This window comes from Macaca nemestrina, chromosome 15, assembly GCF_043159975.1.
Source record: "Macaca nemestrina isolate mMacNem1 chromosome 15, mMacNem.hap1, whole genome shotgun sequence".
NCBI lineage: Eukaryota > Metazoa > Chordata > Mammalia > Primates > Cercopithecidae > Macaca > Macaca nemestrina.
In genome coordinates, this window is record NC_092139.1 from 112,404,684 (window position 1) to 112,421,348 (window position 16,665).

At 57.0% G+C, this 16,665-nt stretch overlaps 1 protein-coding gene across 3 annotated transcripts in view; it reads left to right on the forward strand.

Moving 5' to 3' along the window:
• Positions 1 to 638: 638 nt before the first annotated feature.
• LOC105464299 (proline rich 5) overlaps positions 639 to 16,665 on the forward strand; it is a 68,762-nt gene continuing 52,735 nt past the window's right edge. The window contains exon 1 of one of the 3 annotated variants that reach the window (XM_071080730.1): positions 639 to 718. The gene's annotated coding sequence lies outside the window, so the exon portion shown is untranslated. Of the gene's footprint in view, positions 719 to 8,920; positions 9,181 to 16,665 lie in introns of those variants that run through there. The other 2 variants (XM_011712050.3, XM_011712051.3) reach the window with 2 other exon arrangements.

The following is a 16,665-nucleotide window of genomic DNA, read 5'->3' on the forward strand; positions in this document are numbered from 1 at the left end:
AGTTCTTCTCAAACTTCACAGAACTCTGGAACCACCCAGAGGGCTTGTTGAAATAGTGGGCCCAACCCCGACTTTTGCTTCTGTAGGTCCGGGGTGAGCTCAGGGACTCCGCACTGACGGAGGCCACACTTTGAGAACCACAGCCCTGGGCTGTTTTTGGTGCCAGGCCCGTTCGTCTTCCCCTCCCTCCCCGCTCCGCCCGCGGCTGGACCCCGATCCCCGGGACAGGGACTGAGTCTGACCGTCTGATTTGTCCTCCCGGCTTCTGGCGCCCCACTCTGACCGGGACTTGGGGAGGGGGCGCTCTCTGGACGTTTGCGGCCCGCAGAGGGGTAGGCTGAGGGCGTCACGGGCCGATCCGGGCCGCCGGGTGACCCGGGACGCCCCCTGCCCCGGCGGGCGCCGCCCACAGCCTGCGCAGTGCTCAGGGGCGGAGGCCGGGAGGGGGCCCAAGCGCCAGCCCCCAGTTCGAGCGCACCCGAGTGGGCGTGCCCGCGGATAGCTTTCCGCACTTGGGCGAGTCTCTCCTGCAGCGCCCGGAGTCCCTGGGGGCTGCAGCGGCTGCGGGCGCCCCCGCGCGGGCCCGAGGGGCGGGACGCGGCGGAGCGGGGCGGGGCGGGGCCTCCGCGGCCCCCTCCCCCGGCTCCGGGCTCCGGGCTCCGGGCTCCGGGCTCCGGCTCCGGCTCTGCGCGGCGGCGGCGGCGGCGCGGGGACCGAGGTGAGCGGCGGCGACGGGTCCGGAGGCCCGGCCGGAGAGGGGACCGGGTGGCTGGGGTTGGGGGGCCAGACGCGCGCCCCTGCAGAAGGGGGGGCCCCGGGGCGGTGTCGGCGGAGCGGCGCGCGCATGTGTGTGCGCGTGTGTGTGCTTGTGTGTGCGCGCATAGGTGCGCGCGCGCGACTCCGACTGCGGGGCCCTGGGATGGGGTAGGGGTCGGGCGGAATCTGCGGGGCAGGGGCGGCCCCCTTGGATGGAGGTTCAGCCTCTCCCACCCCAGTCTCCCGGGACCTCCCGAGCTCGTTCTCTCCCAGCCTCTCTCGCGCGCCCCCCGCCCCGCCCCCTTCCCTCTATCTGTGAGTTTGTCCGCGTCTCTGTGGGTGGGTCTCCGTCCAGCTGCCCCGTGTCCCCATCTCCTTCCCCGACGCCGCCCCCTCCCCATGGCAGCTCGTGCCTCCCTCGCCATTGCCCCCCTTAATAGAGCAAACAAAGATGGTCGAGGATGGGGGACCCTTCCTTTCAGAGCCCTGTCCTGCCTCAGCCTGTGGCCCCCACCCCTCTGGCCCCTGGCCTGTGCCTCCAACCACTTCCTGGCTGTTAGCTGGCCCTGCAGAGTGGGTGGGGGCGGGTGGAGGCAGCCGGCAGACCCCAGGGCAGAGGCTCCAGGGCTGGAGCGCTTAGCAGTCTGTAAGGTCAGAGCCTGGGGAGACATCCTCACCATCCCTTGGCAGGTGGGGACACTGGCCAGGTCTGCCTGGCCACGGGTCTGCGCCTCAGACCTAATCATGTGGATTTCTAGACCCTGTTCCCATGAACAGAGCCTGACGCTTTCTAAGATTTTTTTCCACTAGAGCCAAGGTAGAAGATTGGGGGAGGGTCCCGGGTCCAAAGGTCACAGGATGTGGTCCCAGCGACTGGGTCACTTCCTCCAAGCGGCCTCCACTTCCCTACCAGTGGCATGGGTGGGAGTGACATGTGTGGACAGAGGCCATGAGGACCATGTGGTGTGGCCTGGCTGCAAGGTGATTAGTGATGCTCTTGGTGGGAGGGTGGGTGGTGAGTCCCATTCCCTGGATTGATCTGCAGGTGGGAGGGCGCCTCCCTGTGGCCTCTCAGGCTTTCTGCACTGAGCCAGCCTCCAGAATCCTGGGGGTAAGCTGGGACTCTCCAAGTGAGGTCCCGGACCCCAGATTATCCTCCTTGATGGCAGTGCTTGATAAAATGCCAATTCCTTGGCCCCCGTCCTGACCTGGTAAGGGGGCACCAGGAATCTGCATTTTGTAAGTCCCCCATGGTCATTCTGATGCACATTCAGGTGTGAGCAGCGCTAGGTGGTAACGTTGGATGAGGGAGACAAAGTCATCTGCCTCCCTCTGGCTGGCAGGCAGCGAAGAGGCCAAGAAGGGCCCACCCTGGGGTCCACAACTTTGCTGTGTCCCTGGGCAAGCCACTCCCCTCTTGGAGCCCAAGTCCCCCAGCAGTCAGAGGAGGTTATGGCCTCCCCAGGGGCCTTCCCTGCCAAACAGTCTGGGATTCTGAGCCCTTTGTTTAAATTGTGGGGCGGGGATTGCTGTGAAGTCCAGCAGGCCTGGGTCAGGATCCCAGCTCCAGCACTGGCTGGCTGTGTGGCCCTGGACAAGTCACTTTGCTTCTCTGGGCCTTGGGTTACTCACCTGAAAACTGGGATCATCATATTACCTTCACCCATCCACCCACAGAGGCAGTCAGGGAGGTCCAAAGAAGTGTGGTGCCCCACATCACAAGCACACCATGGTGTGGGTGGATCGGCCATGGGAATGGCTGGCACTTCTGTGTCTTGGCTGTTTTAACTGGGTGGCAGTGGGGACACTCGCATGGACTTAATTCTTCATCAGCAGGGAAAGCAGCCTGTGCAGAAACATTTGTGAGCTAATGGGTTTTTTGTTTCTAATGGATGGCTTAAAAGGCCTGGGGATGGTAACACAGAGCCGCCTGGCAGAGGCAGGCAGTGTGGTGTGGTGCCAGCTTTCCTGCTCACGCCCAGCAAGTCAGGGGTGCAGACACCAGGAGGGGCGGGTGACAAGGAAAGAGGAACACCAGGAGCTCTCCGGGTACCCCAAGTTGTGGACGTTTGTGGATGTGAACAAAACCATCTTTTGGGGCATGTGTGAGAAGAACAGAGCTCTCATGAGACTCCCGTAGAGGAGGAGAGTCATTCATTCATTCATTCAGTCATTCAGTCATGAAGACCTTCCCCAGGCCCTGCAGATGGCGAGGAGGGCCTCTCAAGATAGAAAGAGCCACGCAGAAATGGGCAGGCTACTGATGCCGTGTGAATGCGGTGCTATCCAGGTCAGAGGGCGGTGTGGGTCGCCCACAGGCTCGAACAGCAGGGTCAGGGCATCCTGCTTCAAGACCCTCATCCTGAAGCCCAGGGGGGCTGCAGGGGGCCAGCACTGAACAGGACCAGCCATCTCTTGGATTAGAGGCAAGAAATGTGAATCAGAATCTTGCGCCATTGTGAAGACATGGTTTAGCTGAACAAACAGGTGGCTTCTCGGTGACAAGACAGCCCTCATTTTTTATTTTAACCACATCTCTCTTTTTTCTTATGTCTTAAAATTGGATCTTGCTGGGGAGCACGTGGTGGCACAGGGGCTTGGAAGTCTGGTGAGCATATTTGCATATTTCTCGATGACTTCAGAAACACTCAGTCTCGGAGAGCAGCCCTGGTGCTGCTGCTACCCAGGGGCTTGACCGCAGACCCTCGGACCCTCAGCTTCTGGTGGCCGAGCAGGAGGAGCCTTCGGGAGCCAGTGAGAGGGGAGAGGTTAGGGATCCCAGAGTCAGGGCCATCTGCCATGAGAAAACTGCCTAAGCTCTCTGAGCTTCAGTTCTCTCGTTGCAAGGTGCAGATTGGAATAAACAGCTTAGGTGACTGAGGGGGTGGGTTCTGGAGCCAGCTGCGTGGGTTCGAATCCTGTCCCACCTCTCAGGAGGTCTTAGCAAGTTACTTAACCTCTGTCTGCCTCCACTTCTTCATCGATAAAATAGTGATTCCTGCTGCACTCTAGGCTGTAGGCTGCTGTGAGAGTTAAGCGACTTCATGTCAGGTGCTTGAACAGTCCCAGTTAGGAGTGTTCCCTGTGAGTCGTGGAAAGTAGTGATGTCATTCTGTAGCCACGTGGTCTTCCTATAGTGATGTGCTCTTCTAGTGACATAGCCTTGTGGTGCATAGTCTTGTAGTGCTGTGGTCTTGTAGTGTCGTGATCCTGTGATAACCCTGCCTTGGCATCAGCCGTGGTGTTGGTATTAATGTTAATGTTGGGGTGGCCCTAAGAGTCCAGGCAGGGAGATAAATACAGTGCTCACTCGGCCTGGCACAAGGAAGCCCCCAACTGATACCTGTGCCCTTCTGTCCCCTGCCCCAGAGGAGTAGGGACAGAAATGGAGTTTGCTATTGTGTTACACCGATACCCACATGCTGGGGTAAGTGGGGATGGGGCAGGGCCAAGTCCTTGTTTAAAAGATGTCAAGATGGCCAGGCACGGTGGTTCATGCCTGTAATCCCAGCAGTTTGGGAGGTTGAGGCAGGTGGGTCACCTGAGGTCAGGAGTTTGAGAGCAGGCTGGCCAACATGGTGAAACCCTGTCTTTACTAAAAATACAAAATTAGCTGGGCATGGTGGCACATGCCTGTAGTCCCAGCTACTCAGGAGGCTGAGACAGGAGAACTGCTTGAACCCAGGAGGCAGAGGCTGTAGTGAGCTGAGATCACGCTACTGCACTCTAGCCTGGGCAAGACAGAGCGAGACACCATCTCAAAATAAATAAATAGATAAACAAATAAAATAAGCCGGGCGCGGTGGCTCACGCCTGTAATCCCAGCACTTTGGGAGGCCGAGGCAGGCGGATCACAAGGTCAGGAGATCGAGACCACGGTGAAACCCCGTCTCTACTAAAAATACAAAAAATTAGCCGGGCGCGGTTGTGGGCACCTGTAGTCCCAGCTACTCGGGAGGCTGAGGCAGGAGAATGGCGTGAACCCGGGAGGTGGAGCTTGCAGTGAGCCGAGATCGCGCCACTGCACTCCAGCCTGGGCGACAGAGCGAGACTCCGTCTCAAAAAACAAACAAACAAACAAAAAAAACAAATAAAATAAAAGATGTCAAGAAAACACACGGATTCATCTCGGCACAGAGGGCATTGCTGTCCTCAGTTCTGACCCCCAAGCGTGGGCTCCCCTCTGGAAGGGAGGGGCTGCCTGCCGTCTTCTGAGCTCCTGTCCTGCCAGCCAGCCCCTGTGCATAGACCTCCCCAGGCACCGTCTCACCTACTCCTCCCAGCCAGCCCACGAGGTGGACGTGGCCCTGCCCAGTTAACAGATGGGCAAACTGAGGCTCAGGGGGAACCAGTGACTGCCCAGAGCCACAGCAAGGGGGCAGGGCTGGAACTCAAACCTGGGTCCGCATGCTCCACCCCACCACACAGCATGCTCGAAGGTCTGGAAATACTGCCACAGAGCCTTGCCGTCAGGAACCACCATGGTGGGCTCCTCTGACCCCAGCATGAGTCCTGCTCATTTTCTGGAAAGTTCTTAAGGCTATGCTTTCTGTGCCATCTGCTGGGTTGGTTAAAGGTTGCACTGGGTTGCAAAAGCAGTTTCTCCAGCGAAAGCAATCCACCTCATGCCTAGAAGAGAACCCAGGCCAGAGACATGAAGGGAGAGAGGACCTAGCCTGGGGGCACAGCTCCCACTTAATGCCAGAAGACCCGAGTTCTGGCCCTGGTTCCACTGCTTACAACCCCTTTGAGTCTGAGGGTGTTACTCTCCATGCCTCAGTTTTCTCATCTGCAAAACAGGAATTTTGATTTCTGCCCTGCGTAGCTCCTGAGGTGAGTAGGATAAAGCTGCCAAATAATAATGGCCAATGCATAGGCAGCTCTTGGGAGGCACTGGACGGCGTCTTAGAAGTTTACCTACTTGCCCTCTTTTAACCCTCTGAAGGGCCTCTGAGGTCACTGTTCTATCATGATCCCATTGTACAGACCAGGAAGGTAGGATACAAAGATATCAGTATCTTGTCCAAGGTCACCCACTGGTAAGGCATTTGGGTCTGATTTAGATGAACAGAAAGTCATCCGTCGTGGCCACTTCTTGGTGGGTAGACATATGGCTCCCTACTTGATTATTCTCAGTAACGGGGAGCTCACTACTCTCTAAGCACCTACGACTGTTAGTCTAGGGCTTGGGTAGGTGGCGGTGATGGTCCCTGGTAAATAGATCCCATGTGGAAAGGGAAGACAGGGAGAAGATCCTGGGCGTGGCTTCGGCCTTGCTGCGGTGGAGGGGCCAGGAGATCTACCTATGGCCGGGAGAGGGTGGGTCCATGTTCTGCTTCATGCCTTCCGCAGGCCAAACCTGAGGCTGAGAGAGGAGAAAAATGCTCAACAAACAGGACAGACAGTAGCTGCTCAAAAAGCCTTGGGGTGGACAAATCCTCTTTCTAGGGGAAATTTTAAATATGAAACCAACATCACCATATTGGACAGAGTCTGGAGAACGGGCTCTGATTCTGCCTGCAGCCTCGCCCCCTGAACCGTATTCATTTCCTGTCAATCTGTTCTGAGGTAGAAGTCCTGTTGTGTAGTGTCATTGCCGCACCGCACCTACAGCTCTACGGTTCTCTATCCTGCTCTTTTCTTTTCTTTTCTTTTTTAGACAGTGCCTTGCTCTTTCACCCAGGCTGGAGTGCAGTGGCACAATCACCACATTCCGGTAGCTGAGACCACAGGCACGCACCACCACACCCTGCCAATTTTTTTATTTGTTTTTGGGTTTTGGTTTTTTGGTTTTCTTTTTCTTTTTTTTCTTTTTTTTTTCTTTTTTTTTTTTTTTTTAGTAGAAATGAGGTTTTGCAGCCGGGCGCGGTGGCTCACGCTTGTAATCCTAGCACTTTGGGAGGCCGAGGCGGGTGGATCGCCTGAGGTCAGGAGTTCAAGACCAGCCTGGCCAACATAGTGAAACCCAGTCTCTACTAAAAAATACAAAAATTAGCCAGGCGTGGGGGCGGACACCTGTAATCCCTGCTACTCGGCAGGCTGAGGCAGGAGAATTGCTTGAACCCGGGAGGTAGAGGTTGCAGTGAGCCAAGATCTTGCCACTGCACTCCAGCCTGGGTGACAGAGCAAGACGCTGTCTCAAAAAAAAAAAAAAAAAAAAAAAGAAATGGGGTTTTGTCATGTTGCCCAAGCTGGTTTTGAACTCCTAGGCTCAAACCATCCTCCTGCCTTGGCCTCCCAAAGTGCTGGGATTACAGGCATGAGCCACCGCGTCTGACCGGTTCTGCTTTTTTCACTAGATGTAATATCGTGAGCATCTTCCCTGTCCCTAAGCAGCCCAGGAGCTCGTGAGCAGTCCTGATGGGTTTTTAGGAGCTGCACAGTATCTGTCCCATGGAAGTTCCGTCATTTGTCTTGGAGCTCCCCTTTCAGCGGGGCCTCCACGTGCCCGATGATGTGAAAAGCTGTGTGACCCCAGGCAGGGCTCTCACCCTCTCTGTATCTCAGTTTCCTGCTCTGCTGTCAAATGGGAGCAAGAAGCAACCCACGTCCTAGGGCTTCTGGGAGGAGTAAACGAGGAGATGGGATGTGAAGTGTCTGGCATGTGGCGGGGCTTAAAACTCGGTGGCCATTGTTACTGTTGTTGTTATTATTATTTAGGTCACATATCCTAATTAAATTGTGGATTCTTACAGACAGGAGCCAGATTCTGTGCAGTCCTGTGCCCCACTCCTAGCCACGCTCAGTCATGTTTATGATTTGATTCCTGATGTTCGGTTTCCCCCGAATAGAATGAGTCTCTGTGTGGGTGAGGTGCTGGGAGAACTTGATTCGCATACTCTCATTTTGTCCCCCATGAGCAGAGATCCTTAGCTCCCTTGTAGAAACTGGCTCAGATGGGCAAGTTACTGAACCTGGAAAAGTGAAGGGAAAAAGAAAAATCAAAAACAGAAGAGAAGGCTGGGCGCAGTGGCTCGCGTCAGTAACCCCAGCACTTTAGGAGGTCAAGGCGGGCAGATCGCTTGGGCCCAGGAGTTTAAGCCAAGCCTGGGCAACATAGCAAGACCCAGTCTCTACTAAAAATATGAAAAAATGATGGCCGGGCGCGGTGGCTCAAGCCTGTAATCCCAGCACTTTGGGAGGCCGAGACGGGCGGATCACGAGGTCAGGAGATCGAGACCATCCTGACTAACACGGTGAAACCCCGTCTCTACTAAAAAATACAAAAAACTAGCCGGGCGAGGTGGCGGGCGCCTGTAGTCCCAGCTACTCGGGAGGCTGAGGCAGGAGAATGGCGTAAACCCGGGAGGTGGGGCTTGCGGTGAGCTGAGATCCGGCCACTGTACTCCAGCCTGGGCGACACAGCGAGACTCCGTCTCAAAAAAAAAAAAAAAAAAAGAAAGAAAAAGAAAAAATGAGTGAGCCAGGCATGGTGGCGTGCACTTGTGGTCTTAGCTACTCGGGAGGCTGAGGTGGGAGGGCCACCTGAGTCCGGGAGGTCAAGGCTGCAGTGAACTGTGATTGCACCACTGCTTTTCAGCCTGGGCAACAGAGTGAGACCCTGTCTCAAAAAAAAAAAAAAAAAAGAAAAGAAAAGAAAAAGAAAAAAAGAAAGAAGAGAAGAGAAGAGAGAAAAGAGAAGAGAAACTGGCTCAGAGAGTGTGATGGGCCTCCCCACAGTCACACAGCAGAAAGGGAGGATCCAGGAATGCTTCCTAAAGGAGGTGGCAATGGCCCTGGGCCAGCAGGATGGAGGGTTTGACTGGGCCAACAGGCAGAGGGCTGGTGTTCTAGGTGGGGTGAAGAGGAGGAGGGGGGCTGTCCAAGGGGCATAGCAGTCTGAGCTCAACACCCAAAATGGGGTGGAGTAGAGTGTGGGTGGGGCTCAGGGGTATGTGCTGAGCTGACCTGTAGTCGCAGGGCAGGAATGAGCTGTCTGGGCTCCTGACCCCATCCTGCACCTTGGCCCCGGCCAGTTCCTTCTGTCCGGGCAGGAAGGGGTGCTCTGTGGGCTTGGAGGCTGCAGGCGCCTTCCTGGGGACTGCTCTGTGAGCAGTGATAAAATATTTATCAGCCAGCAGCTGGGCTTCCCTGCACAGGGTGCAGTCGGGGGCAGCTCCCACCCGAGCCTGCAGCCTGAGTTCTGCTGAGTCATGGGGGAGCCCAGTGAGCCACCTGCCCTCAGGCTCCTGGGCCCCCTCTGCCCTTTGGCCATGTGAACGCTTCCTAATGTGTAAGCCATTCGGCTGCCCATAAGGCCAGGCATCCAGCGTGCTTAGTGCTGAGCAGGGTTTCCGAGCTCACCCCCAGGAGGGTGCAGACCTCAGCCAAGGTCGCAGGGCAAAGGACACCCGTGGGCTGGGATTCCACCTGTGCCCACCCTGGCGGCATCCCACCTCCTGAGTCCTCTCAGCACCCAGCAAGGTAGGTACTCTTTGCGTCTGGTTTTAGACGTGGGGATGCCTAGGCATGGAGACGGGGCGCGGTGTGTCGGGTTTCATAGCCCTTAGCGGCTGAGTGGAGATTTGGCCCTGGTCTGTCTGACTCCAAGACCCTGCTGTGTGCCCCTGCCCCGGAGGAGCCCCACTCCGTTTCAGCCCTGAATCAGGACTGGGGTGTCTGTCCACCCTGATGTGACACAGTGCTGTGACTTCGGGTTTGTGCTTTTGATTTTTAGAGTAGCAGCAATAACAAAAAACAGTAGCAGATGGCTTCTTCCTACTGCTGCGTGGGGTGGGACAAAGAGCAGGGGGTTCAGATTCTTTTGTTCACTCATTCATAAAAAGCATTCTGGGTGCCCTGGCCAGGGGCCAGCACTCGAGGCTCCAGGGACCAGTGGGGGACGTATCAGATGGACCTGCCCTAGGGGAGCTTATGCCATGGTGAGGGGAGTCAGAGGGGTGGGCTTAGTGCCTGGGCCTGGTCACCTGCTGTGTGACCTCGGGCAGGTTGCTTCGCCTTTCTGAGCCTCAGTCTCTGATTTGTGAATTCGGGATAAACTTGGCTTTTTCTCTGAGCAAGCAAGGATCACACCTGTGTTCTTATTCTTTATCACGGCCTCACATCCACCAAAGCCTGCGGACACAGATCAGCCTTTGCACCAGCTCCAGTTTCCAGAGTAGGCCCTGGCAGGCTTTGCATTGGCTCATCCAGGAAATAACCGTGAGCTGGTGCTGGGGGCCTTAAGGACAGGCTGGTTTTAAGGTGGAAGTTTTGCCTAAGGTGCTCAGAATTCTGAAGGGAAGTGCTGGTCCCCAGAGCCACGCATGCAGCAGCTGTGAGAGGGAGCGGGCTGCATGCAGGCTCTTGATGGGAACCCTGTGGGTGGTCGGGTCATCTCCGACGCCCAGTTCTGGGCTGGGCCCTTGTTGCACCCGCTCACCACCTGCCCGGACACGCAGTCTCTTCCTGCTCACTCTCAGCCTTCTGTCCTCTAGGCCTTCCTCCTGCTGTTCCTATGCCTAGTCCGATTTTCCTGCCATCCTTCACCTGCTGGGCTTCTGCTGGCTCTTTTTTTTTTTTCAGATGGAGTTTCACCTTTGTTGTTCAGGCTGGAGTGCAATGGTGCAATCTCGGCTCACTGCAACCTCCGCCTCCAGCGATTCTCCTGCCCCAGCCTCCCGAGTAGCTGGGATTACAGGCGCATGCCACCACACCTGGCTTACTTTTGTATTTTTATAGAGATGGAGTTTCACCATGTTGGCCAGGCTGGTCTGGAACTCCTGACCTTAGGTGATCCACCTGCCTCGGCCTCCCAAAGTGCTGGAATTACAGGTGTGAGCCACCGCGCCCTGCCTGCTGGTTCTTTAAGCGGCTGCTGGAAGGCATCCTCCTCTAGAAATCCTTCCTGGCCGCCTCCTGTTCACCCCAGGCCGGGCAGACCCACGGCCCTCCCAGCGCCATCTCAACCCGGGCTCTGCTCATGCCTTTGGGCCAGCACTTGTCATACAGAGCTTCTCTGCCCTGTTCCCAGGTCTCCCCGACAGCCTGGGGCTGCTTTGTGTGATTCATCTCTGGGTCCCAGGGCTCAGCTGGAGGCTGGCCCAGAGTGGGACCCCAGCAGCATTCGATGAATTGAGAGCATGAGTGAGTGACAGAAATGCTTTAGGGGACAGGAGGCACCTGCCTTAGGGGACAGGAGGAAGCCTGCAGGTGCACGCGGGTGGGGCACTCGCTGCTTCTGTGAACCGTCTGTGCAGGCGGGGCCTCTGGTTTCCTGGCCTTCCAGGATGATGGATGGTCAGACGGACAGTGGAAAATTAAGATTTCTGGGGCCTTGAAAGCGACTGCCATGGGAGTCAGTGCCCTGGGGGGTCAGGAGCACTGGCCTTCAAGTCTAGGCCTCTCCCCTTGTAGCTGAGTGACCCTGAGTGACTGCCCCCTCTCCTAGGCCTCAGAGGATACCTGGGGCCGCCCCAGGTCCATTCTGCAAATGCAGCATTTATTCCTGTGAGGGAGGTGGGCAGAAGCAGGCTTGTGTTCTTAGGATGCTCACCCTGGTGTCCCAGAAACACACAGACAGACAGAAAAAAGACCCAAATGAAATGTACCAAGATGGGGAGCGGTAATTTCTCTGGTGGTTTGTTTCTTTTTCCATTTTTTTTGTATTTTTCAAATGTTTAGAGTCCCTTCAGTGACTTTGAGCGTGCATTGAGAGCCCAGTAACACTGGGGGGCCACTGCCATAAAGACAGCCTCGGCCGGGCGCGGTGGCTCATGCCTGTAATCCCAGCACCTTGGGAGGCCGAGGCGGGTGGATCACCTGAGGTCAGGAGTCCGACACCAGCCTGACCAACATGGGGAAACCGCATCTCTACTAAAAATACAAAAAAAATTAGCTAGGCATTGTGGCGCATGCCTGTAATCCCAGCTACTCAGGAGGCTGAGGGAGGAGAAGCGCTTGAACCCAGGAGGTGGAGGTTGCAGTGAGCCGAGATCACCCTATTGCTGCCTAGGCAACAAGAGCGAAACTCCCTCTCAAAAAAAAAAAAAAAAAAAAAGACTCAGCCTCTCCCCTCTGGGACATTTAGTCTGATAGGGGAGGCTGGTCAGAAGACATAGAGCCATGGTGTGATTGGAACTTTCGCAGAGGGAAGCCTGGGGCTCAGGAAGCCCGGAGAAGACCCCAGCCCAGCCTGAGGGCTTGTACCGGTGCCACTGTGCTGAAGGGTGGCTGCGAGGGAGGCAGGTGTGTGGGCGAGGGTGAGTGTAGTGTGGCTGGAGACTTGGAGGAAGGTGAGTAGGAGGACGAGAGACCCACAAGGAGGGAGGGACCTCAGCCTGAGTGAGTGGGTTTGGTGGGGGGAGCACTGATGTCAGGTCCCTCCTGGGAGCTGCTGTGATTTGGGGCTTTCTACTTTATTCAGTCAACAAACTTTTCTCAGGATGAGGCTGCTCGGGGCCGTAGGGCACAGATACTGATGTGGCCCTTTAGGGTCACAGGGTCCAGGGTTCAAGTCCCAGCTCCACCACTATCCAGCTGTGCAACTTTTGACAGTTTGCTCTACCTCTCTGAGTCTCAGATACTTCATCTTTGAGATGAAGGGCACCTGCCCTGTGGCTTCCTGTGAGGAAGTATAGAAAATGCTGAGCACAGCCCCTGGAATGGCATGTCCCTCCCCCACCCTAAAGTGCACGTTTAGTAGAAGGAAAGGTGGGATGGGGAAGGATGGGGGATAAGGACAGAAGTGAGCGTCTGAACCTAACAGGAGGGCTGGTCCCCGCCTGGTGGGGCAGCAAGGGGTCCCGCCACAGCCCAGCCAGGAGGTGGGCATCCCAGAGCCGCAGCCGTGGCAGCACTGCCTCCATGGAGGTCCCACAGCAGGGCTCACCAGCCTTTGCCCTCCCCACCCTGGGTGCCTGACTGCCCCATGGGAGCTGCTGCGTCTTCCCGTGCCTGCCCACCACGGCAAGCGGGCTGGGACATCTCCCTGAGCCACAGATCCCCTGGTTGGGAGGATAAGGGATGGACACCTGGTCTCAGACTCCCCCACACACACCAGGGCATGTTCCTGGCTCCCTGCCAGAGCCTAGGTGCCTGCTTAGAGGCTCAGAGTCCCCTGCCAGGAACTCAAGGTGACACAGTGGTGGCAGTGTGTGACAGAGGAGGGAGCCAAGATGGGGTTTGAGAGCCTGGGGCAGGGCAGGGCAGTGCTGGGGCACAGGCTGCAGGACCCAGACAGAGCAGGGTCGGACTACAATGTGGTCTCCACATTCGTGCATCCCGGCAGCTCTCACTGGACCCTGGCATTCCAGGGCCACGATTGTCTGCCAGGGTAGCACTGCAGCGGTTCTTCCTTCCTCACCCTACCGTGCCACCAGTGGTTGCTGAGTCTGTTCTCGGCCCCGGCATCTGTAGAGCTGGAGTGCTGATCCTCCTCTCCTGGCCTCTATGTGAGGCTCAACTGACACCAGCCCATGAAGGGCTCAGCATGTGCTTACCACATAGTAGGAATCTGCAGGATGGTGGCTGTTCACCCGGAGGGCCAGCCTTCCTTGGACTGGATTCCTGGGAACTCAGGGAAGTGCTCTGCAAAATGTTAGTTAAAAAATAGTTTGGGAGGCCGGGTGCAGTGGCTCATGCCTGTAATCCCAGAACTTTGGGAGGCTGAGGCAGGTGGATCATGAGGTCAGCAGTTTGAGACTGGCCTGGGCGACATAGTAGAAACCCCATCTCTACTAAAAATACAAAAATTAGCTGGGCATGGTGGTGGGCACCTGTAATCCCAGCTACTCAGGAGGCTGAGGCAGGAGAATCGCTGGAAACCAGAAGACAGAGGTTGCAGTGAGCCAAAATTGCACCACTGCACTCCAGCCTGGGCAACAAGAGTGACACTTCATCTCAAAGAAGAAAAAAAAGTTTGGGAAACATCCCTTTTTGGGGAATCCAGCAGACAGTGCAGGCACAGCTCTGTGGAAGCAAGGGTGGCTGCTGAACTCTGTTTCACTCTGTGTTTTCCAGCCTTATGGGACCAGGGGCCTTGCTGGGAAAGAGCAGCCACTGAGCCCCAGGGGGACACCTGTGCCTTGTGTGGCTGTGCAGAGGGGGCTGTGGGACTCACGCAGGGCTGAGGCAGGAGGTGATGTTGGCAAACTGCCCTGTTCAGAGGTCCCTGTGGCCACAGCCTGGAGGGCAGCCAGGAGAAAGAAGCCCAGCCACAGGGAGGCAGATGTGGAGGGGATGCTGTGGCCAGAGCTGTGGCCTGAGAGAGCAGTGGCTGAAGGGAGGAGCTGGCAAGAGTAGGAATCTGTGGGGCCCGGGAGACAGCACAGAGGGAACCTGCACCACGTGGCCATGGACCTGCCTTACCACTGGCCCACTGAGTCGCAGAGGGCGTGGCCACTGGCCCACTGAGTTGCAGAGGGGCGTGGCCAGCAGAGCTGAGATGTCCTCAGGAGAGGAGCCAGCCCAACGAGGTGGAGAGGCCTGCATGCTAGGGGTCAAGGTTAGCCACACTGCCTTGCTTTGCTGGCCCCAAAGCTGAGAGGACCCTCCAGGGAGGTCTCTGGTCACAGTGCCAGGAAGATTATGGGAAGGCAATGTCACAGTCACTGAGCTCAGGTGAATTTCCTCCTTAAGCATACTCTAATACAGGGGATGCCATAGGCAGAGAGTGGAGAGACTGGGGGAAGGAGGAGGCAGAGGGGGAGGCGGGGGGAGGGAGAGGAGGAGGAAGGGAAGGTGGAGGAAGCCCACCCAGGCCCCAGCCAGAGCTCTTCATCCACCTTCCTCCGTGGCTATCAGCTGGGGTGCCTGGACATAGCCTCTGGTGCTGGGCTCTGGATTCCACCGTGTGCCCCCGCTGGCCTCTCTGTGCCCATAGGTGAAATGAAGACCCCCTGCCCCCCACACTCTGCCTTCTCACAGAGCAATTATGAAAGCCTGGTAGGCCGGGCGCGGTGGCTCAAGCCTGTAATCCCAGCACTTTGGGAGGCCGAGACGGGCGGATCACGAGGTCAGGAGATCGAGACCATCCTGGCTAACACGGTGAAACCCCGTCTCTACTAAAAATACAAAAACTTAGCCGGGCGAGGTGGCAGGCGCCTGTAGTCCCAGCTACTCGGGAGGCTGAGGCTGGAGAATGGCGTGAACCCGGGAGGCGGAGCTTGCAGTCAGCTGAGATCCGGCCACTGCACTCCAGCCTGGGTGACAGAGCGAGACTCCGTCTCAAAAAAAAAAAAAAAAAAAAGCCTGGTAAAGACACGGAGGCTGGCACGGGGTGACTGATTTGGCCAAGGTCAGATTTGAATCCAGCACTTAGCTCAGGGCTGGCACATAAGAGGTTCTCAAGAAATACTTGAGTTAAAAGGAGGCTGCAGATGGCTCTCTTGGCCTGGGAATGTCGCAGAGACAAGCACGGTACCTGGTGTTTGGTCGGAGCTAAGTAGCTGCTAAGCCATGTTATTATAGGAGCCACCTAAGGAAATTGCCGCTCTCACTCTACAGGGCCGCCCAAGGCCTCTCTGAGCCCACCAGGGAATGTGCCCACTGTAGTGGGTGGCCTGGACAGTACTGTCCTCCAAACACAGATGTGTGTGGTGGGGCAGGGCTATGGAGAAGACTTTGGTGGATTAGGTTACTCCAAGAAGGGTTTTGCAGGATGAATAGGAGTTGGCCAACCAGACCAGGCTTAAGGGAAGATCATCCCAGACTAAGTGAACGGTGAGCATGTGGACATGAACTGAGCCTGGCTTCCAAGGACAGAGCCTTCTCCCAGGAAGCCGGCCTCTGCTTTCATTCACTCAGGAGGTTTCAAGGAGGCCCCTGGGTCCCCTGCCTCTCCTCTCAGACACCCTGGGAGCTGATGGCTCAAGCTCCCTGCAAGAAGCTGGGAGCTTTTGGGAGCTTCTAACCGCATGGCCACCCTCTGGCCTTATCCCTGCAGCGAAGCCCTGGAGAGCCCCTTCCTGTCATCTGCCCCTTGAGTCTGGGGAAATTCCCGTGGGCCAAGCCAGTGCTTGGGGAGTGACAGAGTTTGTAGTCAAGATACCCACCTCGAGGGCCACCTGGCAGCCCCAGCTCCTGAGGAAGAGGCTTCTTGCCTTGGCCCCAACCCATCTGCCACCCACACCCAGAACCACAAGACAGAGGGCCCAGACCTCGGTTACTCAAAACCAGAAACTGCCGAAAAGATCTGAATGAGGAGTCCCCTTGGGGCCAGGGCCAGGTGTCTGGGCAGAGCCATCCTCCCATGCCCAGCACCCCGAAGGAGGGCAGGGGGAGCGGGGAGTCAGGAGGCTGTATCCACCCTGCCAGCTCACCCTGCCTCAGGCTCCAACAAAGGGCAATTCATGGACCCTTGGGGACCCCTGAAGGCAGGTCCCCTAACCGGCCTCAGATCCAGTCCCTCTGGGGTCCCAAGAGCCCTGGCTGCAGAGTCACCCCCTCTCCCCTCCCCATGACTCATTAGCTGCATCCTGAGCCTCAGTCTCCCCATCAGTAAGATGAGAAACCTACTCGTGAGCCACCCGCGGGATGGAAGCAGCTTCCGCGCATGAGCAATTGTGTCCACCCCTGTCATCCTTGGTAGGGTTCATGGATGGCTGAAGAGGGGCCAGCCCAATCCTTTGGCAGAAGCCCTAGCCCAGGAACAGTAGCTGGGCCCCGCGCGGGGGTTGGTTTCATTGGCTCTGACTGCAGTGACAAGTGGGGTGTGTCCCCCGGACTGGGTGGGGGCCTCGAAACAAGGACTTCTGGAATTGATTGAGGATCCAGGAGGGCCCAGGCCAGAGGGGTGGGCTGGGGAGGGGCCTGGGGCTTTTCAGTTAAACAAGCCGCCTGTGGCTACCCCAACCCCCTACCCCAGTGTCCACAGAGCCTGAGCTGTGAGCCCAGTGAGGCCAGGAGCTGGAAGTCAGGCTGACCCAGCCTCAAGAGTGGTAGAAAATGTGCTGGTGATGGCCAGGCACA